This window comes from Delphinapterus leucas, chromosome 1 (genome assembly GCF_059928025.1).
Source record: "Delphinapterus leucas isolate spDelLeu-1000000601 "Yukka" chromosome 1, BTC_Dleu_Yukka2, whole genome shotgun sequence".
Taxonomy (NCBI): domain Eukaryota; kingdom Metazoa; phylum Chordata; class Mammalia; order Artiodactyla; family Monodontidae; genus Delphinapterus; species Delphinapterus leucas.
In genome coordinates, this window is record NC_143129.1 from 129,757,281 (window position 1) to 129,784,059 (window position 26,779).

General features: G+C 37.1%; 1 pseudogene; it reads left to right on the top strand.

The window, feature by feature from the left end:
• The first annotated feature begins 2,041 nt into the window (after positions 1-2,041).
• On the top strand, positions 2,042-25,908 carry LOC149750730 (histone H2A.V pseudogene; annotated as a pseudogene).
• Positions 25,909-26,779: the final 871 nt, after the last annotated feature.

Genomic DNA, 26,779 nt, shown 5'->3' on the forward strand with positions numbered 1-26,779 from the left:
GATGTTCATTGCAGCACTGTTTACAATAGCCAGGACATGGAAGCAACCTAAATGTCCATCAACAGAGGAATGGATAAAGAAGATGTGGTACATATACAATGGAATATTACTCAGCCATAAAAAGGAACAAAATAATGCCATTTGCAGTGACACAGATGGACCTAGAGATTGTCATACACACTGAAGTAAGTCAGAAAGAGAAAGACAAATATCATATAATATCACTTGTACATGGAATCTAGAAAAATGGTACAGATAAACTTATTTGCAAAGCAGAAGTAAGAGTCACAGATGTAGAAAACAAACTTATGGTTACCAAGGGGGGAAAGAGGGATGGGAAGAATCGGGAGGTTGGGATTGACATACATACATTCGTATATATAAAATAGATTACTAATGAGAACCTACTGTATAGCACAGGGAACTCTACTCAATGCTCTGTGGTAACCCAAATGAGAAGGAAATATAAGAGTGGATATATGTATATGTATAACTGATTCACTTTGCTGTACAGCAGAAACTAACACAACATTGTAAAGCTACTAGACTCCAATAAAAAAATAAAGTATTTTCAGTAAAAGAATAAGAAGAAAACTTTCAAAATATCTTTATCAGTATCCTCATTTTAGAGCTAAGGTAACTAAGACCCATGGAATTTAAGTAGACTCCTCAATTAGTAGCAGAAGTCAAGTGAGAACCCAAGTCTCTAGTCTGACAGTCAAAGGTTCTTTCAATATATTAAAATACTTTGCAAACTTTCCTTTATTGTTATATTTTTATAAGCAAATCCATAAATGTATATGTGATAGGGCTGCTTCTAAAATGGTCCCCAGTGATCTCCTGGCTCCTGAGAATGACTCCCTTGTGTAATCCTCTCCTCATGTGTGTGGGCTGGAACCCAGTGACTTCCTTCTAGTGAATACAATGCAGTTAAAGTGATGGGATGTTACTTCCAAGATTAGATTATGAAAGACTGTGCCTTCTGGCTCTGACACGCACTCTCTTGCTGGTGCTCTTTTGTTTTCTTTGCTGGCTCACTCTGATGAACCAGGCTGCCATGTGGAAAGGCCCATGTGCCAAGGAACTGAAGACAGCCTCAGTCCAACCTATGAAGAACTTAATCCTACCAATAACCACTGCATAAGCTTGGACACAGATCATTCCCCAGTTAAGTTTCAGATAAGACTGCAATCTCAGCTGACATCTTTACTGTAATCATGTGAGAGTCCCTATGCTAACCTGTGCCCAGATTGCTGATTCACAGACACTGTGAAATAATAAACTTTGTTGTTTTAAGCTATCAAGTTTGGGGGTAAGTTGTTGCAAACAGTAGAAAACTAATACCAATTTTGTACCTGTAAATGTAAGGTTACCATACAAATACGTAGAAATGTAGTAGATGCTTTGGAACTGGGCTGAAAGGATTTTGAGGAGGATTACTGAGAAAGTCTAAGTTGCCTTGAACAGGCTGTTAATACAAATCTGTATTTTGAGAATGTTGCCAGTAAGAGAGCTCAAAATGAAGTGCAAAAACTGGAAGGAGAAAAAAAAAAAAAACTAGAAGGAGAATCCCTATTATGGAGAATCAGAAAACTTAGTGACGTTGTCACCTGCAATTATGTGAAAAACAGAATGTATACCACCAGCCACCATGCTATGAGGAACCCCAAGCAGCCACACAAGAGGGTATTTAGAAGTGTTGTCTGACAGCCCCAATTGAAGTCCCAGCAAGAACTATTTTATTCCAGGCATGAAAGTGAATGAGAAAGCCTTCTTATGATTCCAGACCCGTTTTCAAGTTACTCCTAAACAGAGTCTTCCCATAGATCTCTGACATCATGGAGCAGAGATAATTCATTCCTATCGTGTCCTTTCCAAATTCTTGATTCATGGAATTTGTGAGTATAATAATATGTTTGTCAATTTATTCCACTAAGTTGGTGATGGCAAGTTATGCAGCAATAGTAACTGGAACAGAGCACATCAACAAAAGTTGCAATGGGATCAGAAGGTGATACTCAAGGACCAAGGAGAACAAGACATGTCGGTGAAGGTCAGCCAGGAAATAGGACAGCATATGGACCAGACGCTTCACCCCTGGTGCTGTGATGTCATTTGCATAAGCTATAACCAGATGACATCCCTAGGAAATAAAAGGAAAAGTTCTTGAAAGGTGAAAACAGTCTTGATATAAATGTGAATTTTGAACTGAGTATAAATCTTTAAATTAACTAAATATTTATTTAAAATACTCTATGTTCTAGACTGGGAGTGACTGAGTTACCTGCAAGTGGCAAGATTGGGAATTTCCCACTGTTTGTAAAAATGGGGATTCCAGAGCAAAACTGCTTTCAGTTTTAAAAAAGTAAAATTACATTTATGAATTCTTGAGTTGTGCCTGTAAATTTTAAACACCTCACACTTACAATTATTTATTTGTTTTAGTATCTGTATTCTTTATTGACAGTAAGCTTTCAGAGAACTGGGATCATGATTGTACTGCCCACTGTTATATTCCTAGCTCCTAGCACATGATTTGTCACATAATAGAAGCTCAATAAATATTTGTTGAATGAATGAATAAACAGAAATACATGCTAATTGACAATCACAGGGATCACCATGGTAAAATGCTATCATTGACCAATAAGTAATTTTAGCAAGCATAAATCTTCTGTTCACAATCATAAGCACTTTATTTTCTCCAAATTAATCTCAGTTCTGAACTCCCTAGCTATTGGACTTCAAGAATATTATCCCTGGTCATAACCAGGGCTCTCCCTCTCTTCCAGTGTCACACTAGTATTCAGGAGGCTTATTTTGTGCCCTGAAAGCAGGAGCAGGGCCTCTAGTCCTTAACTATCATGATGGCCACTGCCTTCTTCAGAGTCCAAGCTCTTGAAATCTAACAGCTCTTTGTTGCTTCTGTACCTCATTGTAGGCATGAGAATCTTAAGTAAAGCTGGATTGTGATTCCATTTCCCTGGATGCATTGTGCAAACATTCCTGTCTGGATGCTGTTATTGTGATGAAACTAAATAAACTACTGGTCCTTTGCCAAGGATCCTCAAGGGTCTCCTCAGAAGCATGAGTTATAGAGGATGAAATGTAAGTAGCGGAAAGCATTCATGCTGGTACCTTGGAGGGATTTACAATGAGGGTCCAGACTACTTTTCCAAGATGCCTCAGTACTAATTACCACAATACTTCTCAGTTGAGGACAAAATATCCAGCACTTTTGCAATAAAGACAAAATTATCCTAATGACTACATAAATCCTCCCACAGCAGCCACATTACATCTTAGGTCAATTTTCTAGAGATAATAAGTACACTCCGCAAAAACACTGTACTATCTCCACACAGCAAAGATCACTCATCCTTTATAAGCTGCCCTGGTATGCAAAGGGATACACCACCAAGCATGTGTGCCACAGTGGCTAGGATGGCTTGTCTGAGGTCCTCATTTTTAGTGCTGCTGCATCAAGTACGGTCTACAATTTAGCAGGTGTCAGGGAACACAGACTGCAAGTCCTGCTGATTAGGAAGAAAGCTATCAGGTGTATCAGCTAGCTGAGTTCACTCCAGATGCCATACACTGAGACCTAATTTAATTAGTTGAAAAATATAATCTTTATCACTCTAATGGTAAGCAGTTTAAATGGAATGGCTATCACTTTTATTATGAAAAATATTATAAATGTAAAACAATATTACCAGCTTCCATAAATATTTCATATAGATTCTCCTTTGTGGTTGTTGTTTAACTATAGTAAATATAACTAGCACACTTTAATTTGCTCCATCATCACCAGTAACTAAATAGTACAGATACCAGAAACTAATTTTTTTGATAAAAATCAAAGAGGAATCAAAAGAATTTCCTTCCAGAAAGCAGAACTGTCCCCAGGTTTATTATCCTGGATTTATCTGCATAAGAATAAACATCCCTAGGGAAAGAGGAAAATTCAGTTGCTTTTACATATAAAATTGACTACATATTTTTCACTGTTATCCATTTATTTGGCTCATGCATTTATTCTAGAAGCTGTCCTTTGAATACATAAAACTGGATTTAAACAAAAAATTCATTTTAGTTTAAGGAAGAGTTAACATATCTTCCCTCTAACATCTTCCTATTCTCAGTAGGTCTCAGTAGGGTGTTTTAAATGTATTTCAAAACACATCACATTCATCCTAGTAAAAATCCTTAAAACTGATTTTTTAAGTTGACTAATAAATAAATGAATAAATGAGGGTGCCCAATAGCCAATATCCATTAGAATGAACAAGTATGGGGCAGTGTTAAGGACCTGGGACCCGAGGGGGAGGTGGAATATCTCATTAAATAAACATTAATTACTACTCAACACTATTACTATTGTCCCGTGTGTCAGGGTACTGGGTCTTTGCCTTATCACTTTGTGATAAGGTTAAAATCATAATCTAAGGGGGCAATGGACAACTAAGAGACTTCAAACTTTTGCTTGGTGATCCAAGGGTTTTTGTTATTAAAGCAAATTTCTCTGAATGCTACTGGGAATAAGGAGACACATTCATGATTCTTTTGCATTCCTGTATATCTTGCAAGTAAGGCACTAACAGACCTTAGCTACATACTATCTTTCCAAAAATATCTGCAAACAGCTATACAGATAATGTCTCTCTGAAGCAAAAGGCAGGTATGCTTACTGCCTATTATAAAATGCTCAAATTCCCTAAGCTGAAAGTTCCTCTCCTGTAACATAACCCGCTGCATACACAGGTGGCATCTGTCACTCTTGTCATCATCATGTGGGAATTGGGGCTACAAAACTGCTGATTGGTACTCTGGCTACTGCTATTTATATTAGTAATAAATTGTCCTTTGTCTCTGACTCCTGAGTCTCATGTCTTCTACCATCATCCATGAGACTGTGTAGCAGGCTAACTTGTTAGCTGTAAGTAGGGTAAAACCAGACTCTGCAGTTCCTGAAAATGAGATGTTCAAGAATAAAAGGAAATATTCTTTGTACATCACCATAAAGTATGGCTAAAAACACAAGTGTGGCGGTATATGGCTTAATATATTAACTCTATTACTAAGACAGCATGAGTATAATGATGCCTTGTCTTAGGGAGGGTGATAAATTAGCAGAAAGGCAGTTAAAGGCAGTTACAGCTTTTGAGTTTCAAAACCTGACGCTTCATTTTCAGGGTGTGAGTTTCTGAGGTCCCAAAATCTGAGCCCTTAAAAACATAAAATGTATGCTTTAAATGGAAAGAATGAAGGAAGTCATATCACATCACCTGCAGGCTAGACGAAGACTCCCTTTTACAGTGGGGATGTGTGGCAAGGGGAGGAAAAAGAGAAGGGACAGGGAAAACAAGAAGGCTGTATGCTGTTGGTTCCCTAAGAAAGCGCCCTTAGAGGCTGGGGATTGGGAGGCAGAGAAACCCTGGAATCTGAGAGGAGTGAGGATCTGTGTCCTTCATTTGCACATAAAACAGAGAGGAACTTGACAGCTGCAGCATAGTAGGAGAAATAGTAGATAGAATGCCTCTGGGGCTTGTCTACATGGAGAGATTTCCCCTTCATCATTGGGGTCCAGGAGCAGAGCCAAAGGTGTTTCATACACAAAGTGGGGTACAGAAGCCATGTGATTGAGACAGCAGAATACAGTAGTAACACACATAGACCAATTACTGAAAGAGGAAAAAATAATATACATCTCAGCTGGTGTCATAGCGGATAGATGACAACAACCAAGAATGAGTCCCAGAGCTTCCATAAGTCCTCTGGAACTTACATACAATATGGGGGAAATGTGTAGGAGGACAGGTACCCCTGAAGTGATTGAACTAATATTTAATCTTTACCAGCAGGCAGAATAAGGGTTTAAAATAAAAATTGCTAGGAAAAAAATGAGTGTTTTTTATTTGTGTGTTTGTTTTGTACATTGTTTGTGGCCTAAAATCTGCACTTGCTAGACCTGTATTCCTAAAACAATCCATTTTAAAAACACATTTACTGTGTTCATCATTTTTTTAAAAAAAGGAAAACTATGTCTTCTTTTATGTTCTTGGCCAGAGTCTCCTGAATTGTCCAGCTCTTGTTATTTGTGGATTCCCAGAACTGCAGTGAGACTGAAACCATGATGCAGTCCACCTGACATTATTTCTACAGAAAGGGATTTTTAAAATCTTCCTCTAGCTAAACAACTAGGAGTCATATAAATAATGGAAGCTATTCCCAACCTCAACCTACCCTCCTCTATTACTGCTTTGCAGACACAGAGAACTGGCAATTTCAACTCAATACACATTTCCTCTGTATAAGTAAGAAGGTAAATGAAATTTTATTTACAAGAGTCTCAATTCCACATGTAAAATTTATACCTATATAGTATTACTCAGAGCCTGGACAACCTTAAGATCATACATTTTCTGAATCTCTCTGCATTCTTTCAAAATTATACCTTAAGGGGTCCATTTTTATCTCAATATATTTTGAAAACAGGAATGTTAAATGAAATTGGAAAACTAGATAAATTTGCAATCTTCTGTGAAGCTTTTTATCCTAGAAAATTTTAATCAGTTTTTATAACAATAAAGCAGCAATTCCAAAGGTTAAATTATTTTCAAAGTTTCTACCAAGCCAAGCCATGCTAAAGGGGCTACCTATTTAGCTATGTCCATAAAGGAACTCAAGGTGACAAGAGCAAAGGAGAGAAAAGTTATATGATTTAACAAGGGCACTTGATAGAAAGAAGTCACCAATCCCAGGTAGAGGTTATGTTTGAGAGACAAAAATAGAGAATAAAATTGTACCTCCCCAAAATAAATCTTCCAAAAACCTGCCTTGTACATGAACTTCTTAACCCAGTATCTATGATATTCCTGCATCATATTGATGTTATAACTCTCTATGAAATGTTCCCTAACTTGTGACCCCCCCCCACCCTAGCCTTCTTTTCATGCACATATAAGTCTTAAAAACCTCTTAAGGTCTAACCCAAATCTCTCCCTCCCTCCCTCTCTCCCTCTCTCTCTTTCTCTCTCTCTCTCTCTCTCTCTCTCTCTCATACACACACACACACACACACACACATACACACTTAAGCCTTAATTTATATCTCCCCACTGATAAACCCAAAAGACCTCTATAGCTCTCATTGCCAGACCAGTAACACCTTTTTGATCTTCCAATCTGTTACTTATGTCTGACCTATCCAATGGACCTTGATGTTATCTGAGGGTTGGAAATGTGACTAATATAAATTTCTTATTCCCAAAAGAGCCTAGACCTCTGCTGGTACTCAATAAACCACTGGTTGAATTGAAGCAACTCTGAAAAAGCTTCCTTGACTCTGCCAGGAAAGTATCTTGCAATATTCCACAAAGAGGAATGTACCAGAGAATGACCCTAGTTTAAGTTGTTGACTATGGGAACTTTATGTAGTAGCTAACTTGAAGAAATATCCATAGATACCAATTACAACTTTCTGTTTAGGGCTTTTGTACTCTGATCTCCATGTTTTTCATTATGAGAGATAATGGAAAACTAAATTTAGCTTTTCCCAAAGCCCTCTGTTTTAGAGATTTATGTTACAAATAAATGAGTAAAGGGGAAATGAACCAGAAACAAATGGATGCTATTTCCCTCAAATCAGACATGATTTTAAAAATTTAAGACAAAGGTGATTGGAGAAAAAAGAAAAAAAGCATCACCCTGAGTATAATACTTTTCAGAAACTTGTACCAGATATCTTGATAGCACAAAATCATTTAGATTCATCCATCCATCCCTGACAAACAATACATAAATGTAGCCTGTAATATCTTCTTTATTAGGCTTCAAGATATGTTCCTCCTTCACTAAATACACATCCCTCCCTTCTAATCTAATCTCACCAACTTTTTTCCCAATTGTACATTTCTTGTACTTAGCATCATGACATCTTGGTAAGCAGTATTACAGAGAAAATAAAAGATTTTTAAAAGCCAGAGATTTTTTTCTTGCTTCATAATTTTATTTCAACAGGAGTTCTGCACAAAAAACTATGCATGAAGGTTAAATCAATATACCTAACCTTATTCTGACTCCAGCTTTCAGGTAAGAAAATGTATTTGTTTCCTAACATTTTTAAAAAATAACAATTAAAATAAAAACAACTATTTACATTCACTGAAAATTACGTTAAAAATTATTCTCATCTTGGGAAAACACTTTTAGTGCAAACATGTTAATGAAACAAAAAAATGCTAACCCTATAATGATGGTGATGATTACATAGGATGTCAAAGACCAAGTTTCATATCCAAGTTCCTCTATACACTAGCTGTGTAACCCTACACTAGTTACTTAAATTCTGAGTCTCAGTGTCTTCATCTTTAAAATGCTGCTAGAAGGATTAAATAAGAATAGTATATGTGGGGCTTCTCTGGTGGCACAGTGGTTGGGAGTCTGCCTGCCGATGCAGGGGACACAGGTTCGTGCCCTGGTCCAGGGGGATCCCACGTGCCGCAGAGCAGCTGGGCCCGTGAGCCATGGCCGCTGGGCCTGCGCGTCCGGAGCCTGTGCTCCGCGGCGGGAGAGGCCACAGCAGTGAGAGGCCCGCATACCGCAAAAAAAAAAAAAAAAAAAAATAGTATATGTGAAGCTCCTAATACAGAATCATCAATAAATGCCAGTCTCCTTTAGTATCATTTAGAGATTTCTTGCAGTCATATGTAACAATTATCATGGTTTACCCAAGTAGGGGTTTACTTTTATCACATAACAAGAAGACTGGAGGCATAAAGTCCAGGGCTGGTGCAGTGCTTAAGAAAAGCATCCAAGACCCAGGCTCCCTGTGGATCTACCCACTTTAGCAAATGGCTTAATCCTTATGGACACAAGATGGCTGCTCTACTTCCAGACAACAGTTTGGATTCATGTTAGCATAATATATCTTTTCCCATCCCTTTGCTTTTAATCTTTCTGTGTCATAATATTTAAAGTGGGTTTCTTGTAGACAGTATGGTTGGATCTATTCTTTTGAACTTATACCCAGAGGTAGGATGGTTGGATCCTATGATAATTCTATTTTTAGTTCTTTAAGGAACCTTCATACTGTTTTCCACACTGGCTGCACCAACTTATATTCACATCAATTGTGTACAAGCATTCCAATTTCTTCAAGTCCTTGCCAGCATTTATCTTTGTTTTTTTGTTTTTTTTATATAACAGCCCTTCAGGCAGGTGTGAGGAGACATTCCAGTGTGGTTTTGTTTTGCATTTCCCTCATGATTAGTGATGTTGACCATCATTTCATATACCTGTTGGCCAGTTCTATATCTTCTTTGGAAAAATGTCTATTCAATTCCCTTGCCCATTTTTTAATCAGGTTATTTGTGGGGGTTTTGTTTTGGGGTTTTTTGTGTGTTTTTTTTTTGCTATTGAGTTGTAGGAGTTCCTTGTATATTTGGGTATTAACTTATCAGATACTTTCTCCCCTTCCATAGTTTGCCTTTTTACTTTGTTGATTGTTCCCTTTGCTATGAAGAAGCATTTTAGTTTGATGTAGTCTCACTTTATTTTTGCTTTTGTTTCCTGTGGTTTTGATGTCATATCCAAGAAATCTTTGCCAAGACCAATGTTCCAAACTTGTCTCATATGTTTTCTTCTAAGAACTTTATAACTTCAGGTCTTACATTTAAATCTTTAATCAATTCTGAGTTGATTTCTGTGTATAGTGTAAGAGAAGGGTCCAACTTTATTCTTTTAGATGTGGATATACAGTTCTCTCAGCACCATTTGTTAATGATACTATCATTGTATATTCTTGACACTCTTGTCGAAGGTCAGTTGACCATAAATGCATGGATTTATTTCTGGGTTCTCTATTCTGTCCCTTTGGTCTATATGTTGTCTTTATGCCAGTACCATACTATTTTAGTTACTGTAGCTTTGTGATATATTTTGAAATGAGGACTGTGATGTCTCCAGCTTTGATCTTCTTAAGATTGCTTTGGCTATTTGAAGTTATTTGTGATTCCATATGAGTTTTAGGATTGTTTTTTCTATTTCTATAAAAAAATACCATTGGGATTTTGATAGGAATTACACTGAATCTGTAGATCACTTTGGGTAGTACAGACATTTTAGCAATATTAAGCCTTTCAATTTGTGAACACAGAATGCCTTTCCATTTATTTGTCTTTAATTTTACTCAGCAGTGTTTTGTAGTTTTCAGTGTACAAGTCTTTCACCTCCTTGGTTAAGTTAATTTCTAAGTATTTTATTCTTTTTGATGTTATTATAAATGGATTGTTTCCTAATTTTCTTTTTGGATAGTTTGTTGCTGGTGTATAGAAATGAAACTTCTTTTTAATTGAAGTATATAGTTGATTTACAATATTGTGTTAGTTTCAGGTGTACAGCAAAGTGATTCAGTTATACATATATATGTATATATCTATATTCTTTTTTTAAATTTTCCATTATATAGTTCATTGCAAGATATTGAATATAGTTCCCTGTGCTATACAGTAAATCCTTGTTGTTTATCTATTTTAGAAACAAAACATTTTGTTACGTTGATTTTTTACCCCGCACCTTTACTGAATTCATTTATTTGTTAGCATCTTTTATTGTGGAGTCTTCAGGGTTTTCTACATATAAGATCATGTTATCTGCAAACAAAGATAATTTTACTTCTTCCCTTCTGATTTGGGTGCTTTTCATATCTTTTTCTGCCTAATAGCTCTGGCTAGTACTTTCAGTACTATACTGAATAGAAGTGGTGAGAGTGGACATCCTTGTCTCTTTCTGATTTTAGAGGAAAAGCTTTCAGTTCTGCACTGTTGCATATGATGTGGGCTTTCCATATATGAGCTTTACTAAATTGAAGTAAAATCCTTCCATGACAAGATTTTTGAGAGTTTTTATAATGAAAGGGTGTTGAATTATGTCAAATGATTTTTCTGCATCTATTGAGATGACCATGAGATATTTATCCTTCATTCTGTTAATATGGTGTAGGAAATTAATTCATTTTCCTATTTTTAAAAAAATATTTATTTATTTGGCTGCACCGGGTCTTAGTTGTGGCATGCAGGATCTTCTTTGCTATATTTGGGATTTTTTTTTTTGGTCTTATTTATTTATGATTAATTCACATGCACTATTTTTCATTTTATTTTTTTAACATCTTTATTGGAGTATAATTGCTTTACAATGGTGTGTTAGTTTCTGCTTATGTGGGATCTTTGTTGCAGCACGCAGGTTCTTTAGTTGTGGCATGCAAACTCTTGGCATGCGGAATCTTTTGTCGTGGCATGCAAACTCTTAATTGAAGCATGTGAGATTTAGTTCCCTGACCAGGGATCAAACCCAGGCCCCCTGCATTGGAAGTATGGAGTCTTATTCACTGGACCACCAGGGAAGTCTCTCATTTTCCTTTGTTGAACCATTCTTTTATCCCAGGAATAAATCCCACTTGAGCATGGCATATGATCCTTTTAATGTGTTGCTGAATTCATTTTTCTATTGTTTTGTTGAGAATTTTTGCATCTACATTCATCAGGGATATTGGCCCATAGTTTCCTTTTCTTGTGGTGTCCTTATCTGCCTTGGTATCAGGATAATGATAGCCTCATAAAATGAGTGGAAGTGTATTCTTTTATTCCATTTTTTTGGAAGAGTAAGAAGTGGTGTTTATTCTTTAAATGTTTAGTGTAATTCAACAGTTAAGACATCTGGCCCTGGACTTTTCTCTGTAGGATGTTTTTGATTACTGATTTCTATAAACCTCCTTATTTGTTATAACTCTGTTCAGGTTTTCTATCTCTTCACAATTCAGTCTTGGTAGGTCGTTTACCTAGGCTGACAACTTCTAGGTTGGTTGTCTGCTTCTAGGAATTTACTCATTACTTCTAGGTTATTCAATTTGTTGGTATATAACTGTGCATAATAGCCTCTTATGATCCTTTTTATATCTGTGATGTCAATCGTAATGTCTCCTCTTTCTTTTCTGACTTTACTTATTTGAATCTTCTCTTTTTTTTCTTAATTAGTGTGGCTAAGGGTTTGCCAATTTTGTTTATCTTTTCCAAAAATCAACTCCTAGTTTCATCAATTTTCTATTTTTCCATTCTCTACTTCATTTATTTCTACTCTAATCTCTATTCTTTCCTTCCTTCTGATAACTTTAGGCTTAGTTTATTACTTTTCTACTTCTTTGAAGTGTAAGGTTGTATTGTTTATTTGAGATATTTCTTCACATTAATGTAAGAATTTATCACTATAAACCTCCCTCAGTACTGCTTTTGCTGCATCCCATAAGTTTCGGTATATTTTGTTTTCATTTTCATTTGCCTTAAGCTATTTTCCAATATCTAATTTCCTTTTTGATTTCTTCTTTGATCCAATGGATATTCAAGAGTATATTATTTAATTTCCCCCTATTTGTGAATTTTCCAATTTTCATTCTTAGTTGATTTTTATTTTCATTCCATTGTAGTCAGAAAAGATACTTGGTAAAATTTCAATCTTCTTGAATTTGTTAAGACTTGTTTTGTGACCCAACATGTGATCTATCCTGGAATAAGTTCTGTGTGTGCTGGAAAAGAATGTGTATTCTGCTGTTGGTTGGAATGTTCTATATATGTCTGTTAGGTTTACTTGGTCTATAGTGTTGTTCAAGCCTACTGTTTCCTTATTGATTTTCTGTCTGGATGTTTTACCCACTATTGAAAGTAGAATATTGGCATCTCCTACATTGTACTGCTGTCTTTTCTCCCTTCAGATCTGTCAATGTTTGTTTTGTATATTTAGGTGATTTGATGTTGGGTCCATATAAGTTTATAATTGTCATATCTTCCTGATGAATTGACCCTTCTATCAGTCTATAATAACTTTTTTTGTGACAGCTTTTTACTTAAAGTCTATTTTCTCTAATATAAGTATAGCCACCTCTGCTTTATTTTGGTTACCATTTGCATGGTATATCTTTGTCCATCTTTTTACTTTCAGCCTATATGTGTCCTTAAATCTAAAGTGAGTCTCTTATAGACAGCATATAATTGGATTGTGGGTTTTTTAATCCATTTTTTAATCCACTCTATGCCTTTTGAATGAGGAGCATTTGCATCCCCCCCCCAAAATAAAAGTATGTATGTTGAAATCCTAACCTCTAAAGGTATCAGTAACTGGGGATTAGGGGAGGTGATCAGGCCATGAGGGTGGAACCCTCATGAATAGAATTAGTCCCCTTATAAAAGAGATTCCACAGAGCTCCCTAGCCTCTTGCATTATGTCATGACACAGTGAGAAGTCTGCACTCCAGAAGAAAGCTCTCACCCAAACATGCACCATGATCTTGGACTTCCAGCATGTAAAACTGTAAAAAACAAATTTCTGTTGTAAGCTACCCAGTCTGTGTTATTTTGTTATAGCAGCCCAGAAAGTCTAAGACAGCTTCTTTATAATGATTCTTTTGAATTCTGGTCAGGTAATTCATATATTTCCATTTCTTTAGGGTTAGTAACTGGAAATTTATTTTATTCCTTTGGTTGTGTCATGTTTTCCTGATTCTTCATGTTCTGTAGTTTTGTGTTAAGGTCTATGCATTTAAAGAAACAGCCACTTCTTCCAGACGTTATGGATTGGCTTTGACTGCAAAGATCTGCAACCTGGCTAGATTCTGGAGCTTTGTACCTACGTGCCCCAACCTCTCTCTCAGGATCCTGTAGTCTCTTACTCCCTTTGGTGTCCAGTTGTACTGGGTTCTTTGGCATTCGATGTGAGGTGGGATGGACTGGTCTCTCAGGGAGTGCACTGAAAACTGATGATGTTGGAGACATGTTCCACTCCTCTCCCTCCTTATTAGGCGAGAGGTGTCAGTGCTGTTTTCTCTATCTTGCAGATCTGTGCTGGCTTCAGGGACCCTCCTTCCTCTTTTCCTTTGCTCTTATCTGTTCAAGGCTTCCAAACAATGCTGATTCCTTCAGCACTTGGTGTGAGGCAGGACGGAAACCAGCCCTGTGGGATGCCCAGTGAAAGACAGGGAGGCCAGGCATGTGCTCCATCCCCCCGACCCGCCACACACAACTGTAGAAGTCACAGGCTCAGCTGATCTCCCTTGGCACTGAATTGTGCCAGTCTGGGGGAGGAGTTGAGGCAGATCAAGTTAAATCCCTCTTTTTACCCATTTCAATGCAGCTGTGTTCAATTCTGTGTCTGGTGTGCTGCAACTTCTTAATTGGATTCTGGATTTCTCATAAAGATAAGATGGGACTGCCTATTCCACCATTTTTCTGACGTAGCTCGGAATACTCAGGTGAAATTCATTTTAATGATACATTTATTCTCAACCCAATATATCCAAAATCTTATTTCAACTCATAATGCATACATATAAGTTGAATGCATACATCCTAAACCTGAGTACAGAAGCATAACTAAATAGAGGAATATTCTTCTCAATAACTAGAAGTATGAAAGTAGATCACCCAAGTCTGGTATGGTAACTCCATAAAAGCATAAAGAACTCAGGTTCCATCTAACGTTCTTCTACCCAACTCGAGCATTTGGCTTTTGTCCTTATGGTCACAAAATGACTTCTATCTTCAGGAACTGCATGTGCATCTTAGGCAGGAAAAAAGTTTAGGGTAAAGTACACAAAAAAAGGAGTATGCCAACTGAGGCTGTAATCAATATTAACAAAAAAAGTGGCTTTCTCATTAGCTCCATCCAGTAGAATTCCACATACATCTCACTGTCTGGGTCATATAGCTACTCCAAGTTGCAAAGGAGTCTAGAAGATGAGTGTTTTTCATGGTTTCACTGATGCCTCAAAAGAATAAGGCTTCAGGACTTCCCTGGTGGTGCAGTGGTTAAGAATCCGCCTGCCAATGCAGCGGACACAGGTTCAATCCCTGGTCTCGGAAGAGCCCACATGCCGCGGAGCACCTAAGCCCATGTGCCACAACTACTGAGGCTGTGCTCTAGAGCCCACGAGGTGCAACTACTGAGCTTGTGTGCTGAAACTACTGAAGCCCACGTGCCTAGAGCCCGTGCTCTGTAACAAGAGAAGCCACCGTGATGAGAAGCCTGCCCACTGCAATGAAGAGTAGCCCCTGGGGCCACCACTAGAAAAAGCCCACGTGCAGCAACGAAGACCCAACACAGCCAAAAAAGAAAAATGAATCCATAAAAAAAAAAAAAGGAAGAAGGCTTCTGTTAGTAAAGGAGAAGGGAGGGAGGGATATTGATTAGGTAACTAATTTATAACTGAATGCTATGTAACACAGGTAAAATTTCTTTCATTGAATTTAATTATATATAAACATTTTACAAATAAAGTAACAATGGAAGGACCTACTTTTACACATAGTTCTTCACAAATGAATTTACTCAGTGATTCAATTAAATTTATGACTTATACAGTTAAACTTCAAAGAAATGTCGGTGACCCTAAAGGAATTAGACTGAATCAAAGAGAATTTTGGTAACTCTAGTCCTTGTTCCTTTTTGTTAATTCTTCAGTGTCTGTAACTATTTACCAGATAAACAGTATCTTGTTCTAAATCCAAAGTCATAAACCCTGTCACTTGAGAGATAACATAAATTAGTAAAAAAAAATGGGTAAAAATATTTTGATTACATATTAAGGAATACTGAATATTCTTCAAATCTAGGGAGAAATATGCTTTTTTCCATTTTTCTTGAAGTACACTAACCTTTGGATATATTTTTCATTTTCCCACTTTTAAGACATGGTATAGAGAAATAGTTCTCTACTGTGAGAAAACTAACAGTGCAAGCACAATTGATACATTGATAATGCCGATGCTATTGGCATTGGCAACTAGAATTGGAAAGCCAACTGTGAGTGCTTGTGTCTGTGGTATATAGGAGAGAACCACCCTATATAAAAGGGCTCCTACTACCCAGAGCTAGGCATTTATTACCACGCAGAAGCCCAGATCCAGTGTTGTCAGATTATGTTTAGGATCCAGATATTTTATATGAAATTTCCTGAGTTTTAACTGTTGGCTCAAAAAAAACCTTAAGAACAATGTACGAAATAGACATATCAGATTTGGATTATGACCTATGAATTGGATGCTTCTGCTCTAGAGAAAAACCCAGAAATTTTGCAAAATGCCAGGTCATTGAAAAGCAGTTCAAGAACATCAGATTTTGGACCTGGTGCAGAGAGAAAATAAAACCAGTAGGCCAGATTTGAGGGAGAAGGAAAATAGAGATCACACATGATATGCCTTGAGTCATAAAGGTATAATAGGTGCTTTAATTATATTTTGCAAAGACTCTTTGTATAGACTTCGAACCCATTTTAAATACTTTTCAAATAATGATAGTAACCAATGCACTTCAATAAAAACAGTACTGGATAGAGTGGCTGTTACCAGTAAATGCTAATAAGGGTCAATAACTGTTTGGCAGACAAGGTACTAGGTCTTAACTTTTGATCTACAAAAGTCTCCAAGGCTATATATTAAATAGAAGCAAAAATCTTTGGAGGGATAAAAAAAGAAAACTACAAGTTGGATAAATAAAATTTTAAACCAAATAGCAGGATGGTTTAAAAGTCTTTGGAATTAAGCAGATCTGGTTTAAAAGCCAGGACTTGCCACTTAGTTCCGTGAAATTTAATAAGATTTAAATTTTTTTTTAATTTACTTCTTTAAGCATCAATTTTCTCATCTGCAAAATCTCGCTAATGATAGTTCCTATTGTAAGGATTACTGTAATGCTTAGACTATATATGTAAAGCACTTAGCAAAGTACCTGGCACATATTAAAACCTTCAATACCTGATATATAGATTCTCTGAGGATATGCATATATTTTTATGTATATTTAAATATACAGTATTCAAGAAAGCCACTACATGCAAAGCAATTCCACCAGTTTTACCAGTTCAAATTATTTCCTTGAAGATTTGAAATATTTATACTATACTCATTCTGTAGCACTTAGGTTAACCGCAGGGTATTAGTTTTTTTCCCTGGTTACATCAGCATTTTTTTAACTTAAAAAGAAAAACATGTGCCCTAAAGAACAGCTTAAGTTTTACTGTGTTTTAACCACAATCTCATTTTTGCATGGATTTAGCAAATCAGGGGTGTTTTTCTTTCAAGGAAAAGGTGAGAATTTGAGTGGCTGCATTTGACAAATGTGTTGTCAAATGCCCACTGAAGCTTGGAAATCAATCGACCATGTTTCTCTCATGGAGCAATAGGAACAAGACAGAACATGCCTGTGATCACAGGTCTCCCCTTAGGGTTCTTTTGAGCATGGGAGAAGAGTACCACATTTGTCATCACTTTTTGAAATCCCAGAAATTGCCTTTCAGTAGAAGACTCTGTTCCCTATAAAACTATTTTCTACATTTTTCCCAGCATCATGCAGACCGGGACTACCTCTGTGTTGTACGCAATTATTGTATTCTATCTTATACAGCAAGTGCTCACCAAGTGTTTGTTGCGTGAATGAAGCAGAGTCCCATCTTTTTATGTTGATAGTTCCCCTGGTAGACAAACTTTGAAATGTTCAAAACAGCACTTAAAGTTTGCTCCATTCGTTTGAACAATTAATTACTCATATTAGTTTTGAGTGAAATAAGCAAGTCATTTCTTATGGGGTTTTTTCCCCACAACAATGAGCATATAATCGATGTTCAATAAATATCTATTAAACTAAGCTTAACTTCTAATCTTTTCCATTTCCTTTTACAACAATCTAGCAAAGCCAAAGGATACACAGGTTGTTCCTGAAAATAAAATGGCAATGTAATGAATTCATAAGACTGGAAATCCACAAACCATGACAGGAGAGCTAATTTTAATAGAAGAGGCAGCATATGTGTTTTGAGTTGAGAAAGAATAAAACATTCTTATTCTAGATTAACACTAATTTTTCCTTAACTATGAGGCATGTTGAAGAGAGAAGATAATGAGTCTATCTGGTTTAAAGTCCAAAATGATTGCATTAAATAAGGGCATCAGGATATTCTGTGACTGCAAAACTCATCGGGTTACCTATTACAGCATTCAGTGGTGACCTAGTTTGAGCAATTTGAACAAGGGAATTAAGGTTTCATAGAGGAGAAATGACAGCAATTCCAGTTACATAAATGTAACTAATTCAATAAAATACCATTTCTCCCCTAGAATTTATTAGCAATCAACTAGATTAAATAAGTCTATATACAGACAGTTCCCATTAGTAACCTCTCTAATAATCAAACAGATGGCATCATTCTGGATAATGTAAAAGGCTTGACTCTAAAAAGAACAGATGTGACTACAAAATTAAAGTACAACAAAACAAAACCTGAACCCTGAAATTTTAGGAAAAACATTTTGTTAATTTATTAAGTACATCTCACCAATTCTTGTATATATGTCTGAAACATTCCATATGTGCTTCAACTCACACTGAGTAGGAATTTAGTTTTTGCCACATATATTTTCTACTTCACTTCTCTGTGAGGAATGTATAACTATATTTGCCTTAAATATGTAAATTTAAATTTGTATTTAAATTGTCTTAAATATTTTGCTTTGAATTTGTAGTGGGACTAACACACTTGAGAAAATGCATTAGGAAATTTATTCACTTCCTAAACCATGTGAATTCCAAAGGGAAAGTATTTTCTTATTTCTCAGAAGGTAAAGTAACATTAGAAACTAAAGAAAGGGAGCTTCCCTGGTGGCACAGTGGTTAAGAATCTGCCTGACAAATGCAGGTAACATGGGTTCAAGCCCTGGTCCGGGAAGATCCCACATGCCATGGAGCAACTAAGCCCATGCGCCACAACTGCTGAGCCTGAGCTCTAGAGCCCACAAGCCACAACTACTGAGCCCGCTTGCCACAACTACTGAAGCCCGCGCACCTAGAGCCCGTGCTCCACAACAAGAGAAGCCACCGCAATCAGAAGCCCTCACTCCACAGTGAAGAGTAGTCCCCGCTCTTCACAACTAGAGAAAGCCTGCACGTAGCAATGAAGACCCAAAGCATCACAAATAAATAAATTTATTTTTTAAAAAAAGGAAGGAAGACGTCTGTGTGATTAGATAACATGATAACAGAGACCAAAAGTTCACTGCAAAATTCTGAAATCCTCCTCTCTCCCTTCCTTGTCTCTATGCACATCTCTCCTTTCCCTGTCTCTATGACAGAGCAATCATGAGACAATATTTCACGTATACCAAATGTTATAAATACTGCCTAAATCCTAATAAACAGCTTTTGCTTCTGTTGATCTATGTTTCTGTTTCCTAGTTCATTCATTCCTCTTTTTTTGCTTCCTTTCATCAATTTTTTTCAAATTTTTGCACTGATACTTCAATAATTTGAACTATTTTCAAACTGAGCTATAAAAGAAACTCCATGTACTTTTTTTTTTAGCAACTTCAATGAGCAGAAATTTCAATGACACTCAATTCTAAAAATTTATTGTAATTTTCATTGTGATTTCCCCTTTATCTCACGTAGTAGTCCTTTTTTAGTTTACAAATCTATGGAGCCTTCCTAAATAATTGTCTATTCTTCACAGATGTAGAGAACAAACGTATGAACACGAAGGCGGGGAAGTGGTGGGGGTGTGGGTGGTGTGGGATGAATTGGGAGATTGGGATTTAATATATATACTAATATGTATAAAAAAGATAACTAAATAAGAACCTGCTGTATAAAAAATTAAATAAAATTCAAAATAATAATAATTGTTTATTCTTGACTTCTAATTTAATGTACTGTGTTCAGAGGACTTGCTCTGACCTTCACTGAGACTTCTTTTGAGAACTACTACCTGTACCTAATGCCACTGTTTATAACTGTTTTATGTACCCTTAAAAAGAATGTATATTTTCTCCTTTAGGGTACAGATCAAGCTATTATTTTTGTTCAAGATCATTACATTTTTATCTACTTGATCAATTTCTGATAACGGTTTGCTAAAAATCTCCCAGTATCTTTGTGAATTTATCAAATTTACCTTATAATTGTGTCAGTTTTATATTTTGAGACAATGCTGGGTACACAGAAGTTCATAATTTTTATATCTTCTTAGTTAATTCTTCCTTTATTATTATGTAATAATCTTTATCTCTGCTTATGCTTTTTGCCTTAGTTTCTACTTTGTATAATTTTGTTTTGCCAACTATTTTAAATTATAATTTTCCTGATATATATTTTAATTATCTCTTTATTTTCTATCTTTCTATGTGGTTTTGTTTCAGATTTGGCTCTTGGATACATCATATATTAATAAATGGATTTTGTAATGTTTATCCAATCTAATTATGTCCTCAGTAGTGAAGATTAATCAATACACACTTATTGAATCTTCATATGTACTATCACCCTGGTCATATTTCTAACATTTTCTTTTTTGTTTTCATTTTTTCTCTTTTGCTGCATTCTGTTGGATTGTTTTACATATAACAACAATAATGATGATGATGATGATAATAAATAAAATTTAGCATTTAGTGTAGGGTATATATTATAAGGGCTTTACATGTACAAATTCATTAAACCTTCACAACAACTCTATAAGAGAAAGACTATTAAGATCCCCATCTTGCATTTGAGGAACTTGAGGCACTGAGAGGCTAAGTAACTTGCTCTAGGTCACACAGCCAGTAAGAGATGGAGCTAGATCTGAACTTAACAAGTCAAGTTCCAAAAATTACACTCTTAACCACCACACTGTCCTCTTCTTAAGGTACCTTTTACAATGATTTTTAAATGACTTTGGTTTCAGAAAAAGATTTAAACTTACATCTGTAAGAATTTCCAAACTATGAACATTTTAGAGAGTCTGACATCAATAATGGAAAATAAGCACAAACTTTCTGAAGAACTACTATAATCTTACTCTTCTATTCATTGCCTAAAATTGAGAAAGAGTGGAGGAGAATCACCACATGGCCTCATGATTCTTTTAAGTTGCATTTTCGAAGTCCAAACCATTTACAAATTAAATTCATTCTAAGAAAATCTATTTTGACTTGTAGAATATAGAGCAAATGATGATCCAGGGTTCTTTAGCCTAGGTTTTAAGAAAGTCTGGCAGCTTCTGCTTTATGCTCTTTGGACCCTAAGCTGGTATGTAAGAAGTTAAGTAACTAGAGAGAGAGGACCTGTGGAGTGGCCCTGAAGGATGCAATGCAATGTGGAACACAGGCCACATGAAGAAGCACAAGTGCCAGAGATGTGAGTGAAGAAGCCCTTCTCAATCTTCCAGTCCCCAGCCAGTCTAGGCATCGCAGCTGAGGGACTTCATGGAGCTGAAACAAACCATCCCCATTCTGCCCTCTCCAACATGAGAAATATTTAAATGGTTGCTGTTTTGAAGCTACTCCACCTCTTTCACTTCCACATCAAAGTCTCACACTGGTACATATAATTGCTGAAGCTTATGTCACATGCCTGTGGTAGCTGTAAGGATGTCCACTGATCTCCATCCTGACTCCTCCATTAGGGGGCTGGGAAATAACATGAAAGTTTCTCTCGTATATGAAAAGATAATGGCACCCATGAATAAGACAGATGGATACTACACATACCTAACAGTCATGATGTGGAAATGTGACCAACTAACCCTGGATCGTGGAGAGCAGGGACTTTAACTGCTGAATTAAGAAAGAACTGAAAAGAATCTAGCAGATGCATGGCAGTCACAATGTGTTAAACAAATGACAGAATTATGAAATGCTGATCACATTTTGCATGTCTCTCATTTCAACAGATATTAATATCTGTTTCATGGGGGGAAAAGAGTTTCGTATATATTTTTTCTTTTTGATGACTATCATAATGTGGGGATGGGGGAAGCAGAAGTCGTAACAGCTTCTGAGGACTAGTAATGAAATTGTTTAAGTGAAAATGGACATAGAATAGTTAAGATAGCCTAATTAAAGACTCACAGACATAAAGAACAGACTTGTGGCTGCCAAGGGGAAGGGGGTTTGGGGAGGAATAGACTGGGAGTTTGGGATTAGCAGATGCAAACTATTATACAGAGAATGGATAAACAACAAGGTCCTACTGTATAGCACAGGGAACTATATTCAATATCCTGTAACAAACCACAATGGAAAAGAATATGAAAAAGAACATATGCATATATATACACATATGTCACTTTGTTGTACACCAGAAAGTAACACAACATTGTAAATCAACTATACTTCAATAAAATATAAATTAAAATATATATATAACCTAGTTAAGTTATTGAATTTCAAGGACAAAGAAATAATACTTCAGTCACTCAAGAAGAAAACATATGTGATAGTTAATTTTATATGTCATATTGACTGGGCTACAAGGTACCCAGCCATTTGGTCAAATATTATTCTGGGTGTGGCTGTGAGAGTATTTCTGCGTGAGATTAACATTTGAATTGGTAGACTGAGTAAAGCAGAGTGTCCTCTCTAATGTCGCTTAGACCTCATCTAATCAACTGAAGACTTGAACAGAACAAAAAAACTGAGTAAAAGGGAAATTTACCTGCCTAACTGATTGAGCTGGGACATCAATCTTTCACCTTCAGACTAGAACTTGCACCAATTGGCTCTCCTGGTTTTCAGGCCTTTGGACTTAGACTGAAGCTACACTGCCAGCTCTCTTGGGTTGCCAGTTTGCCAACTGCAGACCTTGGGACCTCTCAGCCTCCATAAGCATGACATATATATATATATATATATATATATATATCCTATTGGTTGTTTCTCTGGAGATCCCTGGCTAATACAAGTCACCTACAAGGAAAAAAAAATCAAGCTAACCTCAGACAGCTCCGCGATATTCAGTGCTAAAAAATAATAGAGCAAGTTTTTGAAGGAAAGAAACCCAATGTCTACAGAATCTTGACGAAGGTAACCCAAGAAGTTCATACATTGCCAAATTGTACTTCAAACATAAAAGTAATAAATATCTTCACATATGCAAAATCTCAGGAACACATATCTATAAGACTTTTTTGGACAGAAAAATCTACTTGACAGTGAAATCCAACCAATCAAGAGATGAATCAACATAAAGATTTTCTTAAATAGAGAAGCTGTGGTGAAACAAGTGATAGCAAGACTTGTGGTTAGAGAACAGCACTTAAATGTCATAAACTTGAAAACATGAAAATGACAACTTACCTAAAAAATTAGCAGGAGGAGGAAGGGATGGGAGTAAACATAAAAGCACAAACTATTTTCATTTATCATAATAGCAAAATAATAGATAACATTAAAAAATACATCATAAAAAAATGGCTCCAAAGACTTCACTTTTTTCATAACCTTTTGTTGTTAACCTTAAAAGGATACTTTACAAAGTAATATCTCTTTTCATGGATAAACAGTCACTTAAATTTAGCAATTCTTTCCATTTCACCCATTTCTTTTTCTTCCTTTAAAATTATGTGAATTTAATGTCAACTTAAATTTAAAATGTTTAATATAAAAAGCAGTAGATATAATCTTATTATTAAAAAATTATTTCTCTCTAATGTCTATATGGAAATGTACATTGGAAAATACTAGAAAACTTTTTTTATATTTCTGAGAAAAACTAAGAACATTACATTCCACCAAAATGTTATTCACGGGCTTCCCTGGTGGCGCAGTGGTTGAGAGTCTGCCTGCCGATGCAGGGGACACGGGTTCGTGCCCCGGTCCGGGAGGTTCCCACGTGCCGCGGAGCGGCTGGGCCCGTGAGCCATGGCCGCTGAGCCTGCACGTTCGGAGCCTGTGCTCCGCAACGTGAGAGGCCACAGCAGTGAGAGGCCCACATACTGCAAAAACAAAAACAAAAAGAAAAAAAAAAAATGTTTTTCACATTTAAATAGTAACAAACATTCTCAAGCATGAAAGAACCCAGGGAATATAACAAACTTGAGACTTTTCTGGGAAAAAAATGTATACTTTAAATTGTGCCAATAAAATTAAACCAATAAAGAAATGAATGTATAATTCAAATTATTTTTATTTTAATATAGTGAGAGCTGAAACCATCTTCATCCACACAGCTTACTGTCTATGTTCACACGACTTTATTATTCCACTTTACTATTCCAGGAAACTCTTGCCCAGGAAGATAAAAATAACATTTTTGTTCATTACAAGAATTTTACAAAAGATTCATAAACTCTTCAATAAAAAACAGAAATAACAGTTTACACCCCCAGACTCTGGACCCATCACCTCAAAATCCACAAATTTTAAACTATTAGACTATGATTCTTACCCAATTCTAATCAAGCCACTACACTGGAAGTCCAGGCTTAAACAGGACTCCAAGGCTCTCATAAATATCCCAACTTTGTCCTCCTCCCTCTAAGATGCTAAGACACTGTCAATTCAGTGTTTCTCCTTACTGTGGTAAGAATAAATGCGGCTTTGTCTTCTCAGTGAGTTGTTTGGGTGGTATTCTAGGGTAGCCAGCATTCAACAAAAATCATGACTAGAAAAGAAAAAACAACACAAATCAAGGCAAGAAAGTAACGATAAGAAAATCCAAGCATACCTTAGAAACTAAGGATAGGAAGGAGGAGAGATGGGGTGCATAAAAGCTGGAGACGAATAAGACCAAAATTCCTTAACAAAGGTCTGAGGTGGGTTACACTTCCTTAAAAATAGGGTCTTGAAGAGAGCTGTTGCATTCCTTCCTGGGAGGCCGAGTGAACAAAGCCCAATCTAACACCTTTGCTTCCGTCTTAAGCAGTGTTCGTCAAGTGTGATGGACTGCCCACCTCAGAATCATCTGGAGTGTGTAACAGCAATGCTTTCCCCCAGACCCTACTAGCATCTCTACAAGGAGGCCTTGGAACTGCCATATTTAGTACGCTCTGCGCATTAATAAACCTCACACCGAATTAGAGAATCCCTGAGCTAAAGGGTACAACTCTCATATCTAAATTACCCTTTCCAGGGGCCCCGGTGGCGGCCGCGGTCTGTGCAGCAGCGGCAGGGAGGGGTGTGGGGCGGGGCGGTGGCGTTGGGACCGAGGTCGGGAGCAGCGCAGACGAAGCTGGGCAGGACAGCGGGAAGGCCAAGGCTAAGACAGTGTCTACTCACAGAGAGCTGGGCTACAATTTCCCGTGGGCTGCATCCACAGACATTTTAAGACTCGCACCACGAGCCACAAGGAAGAGCGGGTTCCACTGTGGTAGTGCCCGGGCCGTACTTCTCCAGTAGCTGGAGCCAGCAAGGGACGCTTCCGAGGATCTCAAAGTTACACGGATCACTCCGCGCCACGTGCAGCGTGCGATCCGCGGTGACGAGAGGTTGGACTCGCTCATCAAGGCTACCATAGCTGGGGATGGTGTGATCCCTCACATCCGCAACTCTCTGATTAAGGGACAGCAGAGAACTGCTTAGATAGTTATTTTAACTGACATTCTTCCTCCGCCGTCATTGTACTGTAACTGGGGCAGAAGAAAAATAATGGGGCTATGTGGAATTTTTAAAACTGTGAAGTGGAAAAGCATAGAAAGTTGCTTCAGACTTGCTAAAAGAAGCATTTGTAGGTTCTTAGACTCGAAGTTTGAAAAAAGTAGCTTTTGGGGGACTTCCCTGGTGGTCCAGTGGTTGAGACTTGGCCTTCAAGGCAGGGGGTGCAGGTTCCATCCCTGTTGGGGGAGCTAAGATCCCACACGCCTTGTGGCCAAAAAAAAAAAAAGACATAAAACAGAAGCAATATTATAACAAATTCAATAAAGATTTTAAAAATGGTCCACATCCAAAAAATCTTTTTTAAGAAAGTACCTTTTCATGTGGCAACAATTGTGTGTTCCTTGGCTAGGTTTCTCCCATGTTGCTTGATACAAAAATGGAATTGATAAACCATATTTTTTAAATTACCCTTTCCAACTTTATCTTTTATTAAAAGAGCTTTGTTTAATTAAAACAGCTGAGGGCTTCCCTGGTGGTACAGTGGTTAAGAATCCGCCTGCCAATGCAGGGGACACGGGTTCGAGCCCTGGTCCGTGAAGATCCCACAAGCCGCGGAGCAACTAAGCCCGTCCGCCACAACTACTGAGCCTGTGCTCTAGAGCCCGCGAGCCACAACTACTGAAGCCTGCACGCCTAGAGCCCACGCTCCGCAACAAGGGAAGCCACCGCAATGAGAAGCTCGCACACCGCAACGAAGAGTAGCCCCTACTCGCCGCAACTAGAGAAAGCCCCTGCGCAGCAACAAACACCCAACGCAGCCAAAGATAAATTAATTAATTAATTAATTTTAAAAAACAGCTGAGAACTTTTGTATAGTATAGGTAGTGGTAAGGTAACCTTCAGCAAATCACATGGCCAAACTCTATCTCCCTTGATCCAGCTCCTTCTCAACTCCATATACTACAACTCTCTTCCCCACCCCAACTAAGTGTTGACTGATTGATAAAAGCCATGTATGAGTAACTTTACAGCAACCTGACTTCTTTGCCGTTCCTTTCATTTTTCAATTATTTGTTTGAAGTTTGTTTCTGGATAGCAATTTCTGTGAGCACAAGAAAAATTTGTCTTATACCCTGGCATTTTAAAGATAAAATTATTCATGACACTTATTAAAGAACAGTAAGGCAGAATTTATTCAGGAGAGCTATCATGATAGGGCTAGGGACCACAGCAATGGGGTGTTGTAGGGGAGGAGAGAGATTGAACACAACTCTGAATACGACAAGGAAAAAATTTATAGCAAAGGAGTGGGGTGAATGGGGGCAAGGGAATCAGTAAATGAAAAATTACTAAAAGGAAATATCAGGGGTAAGGAGGGTTCTGTCTAA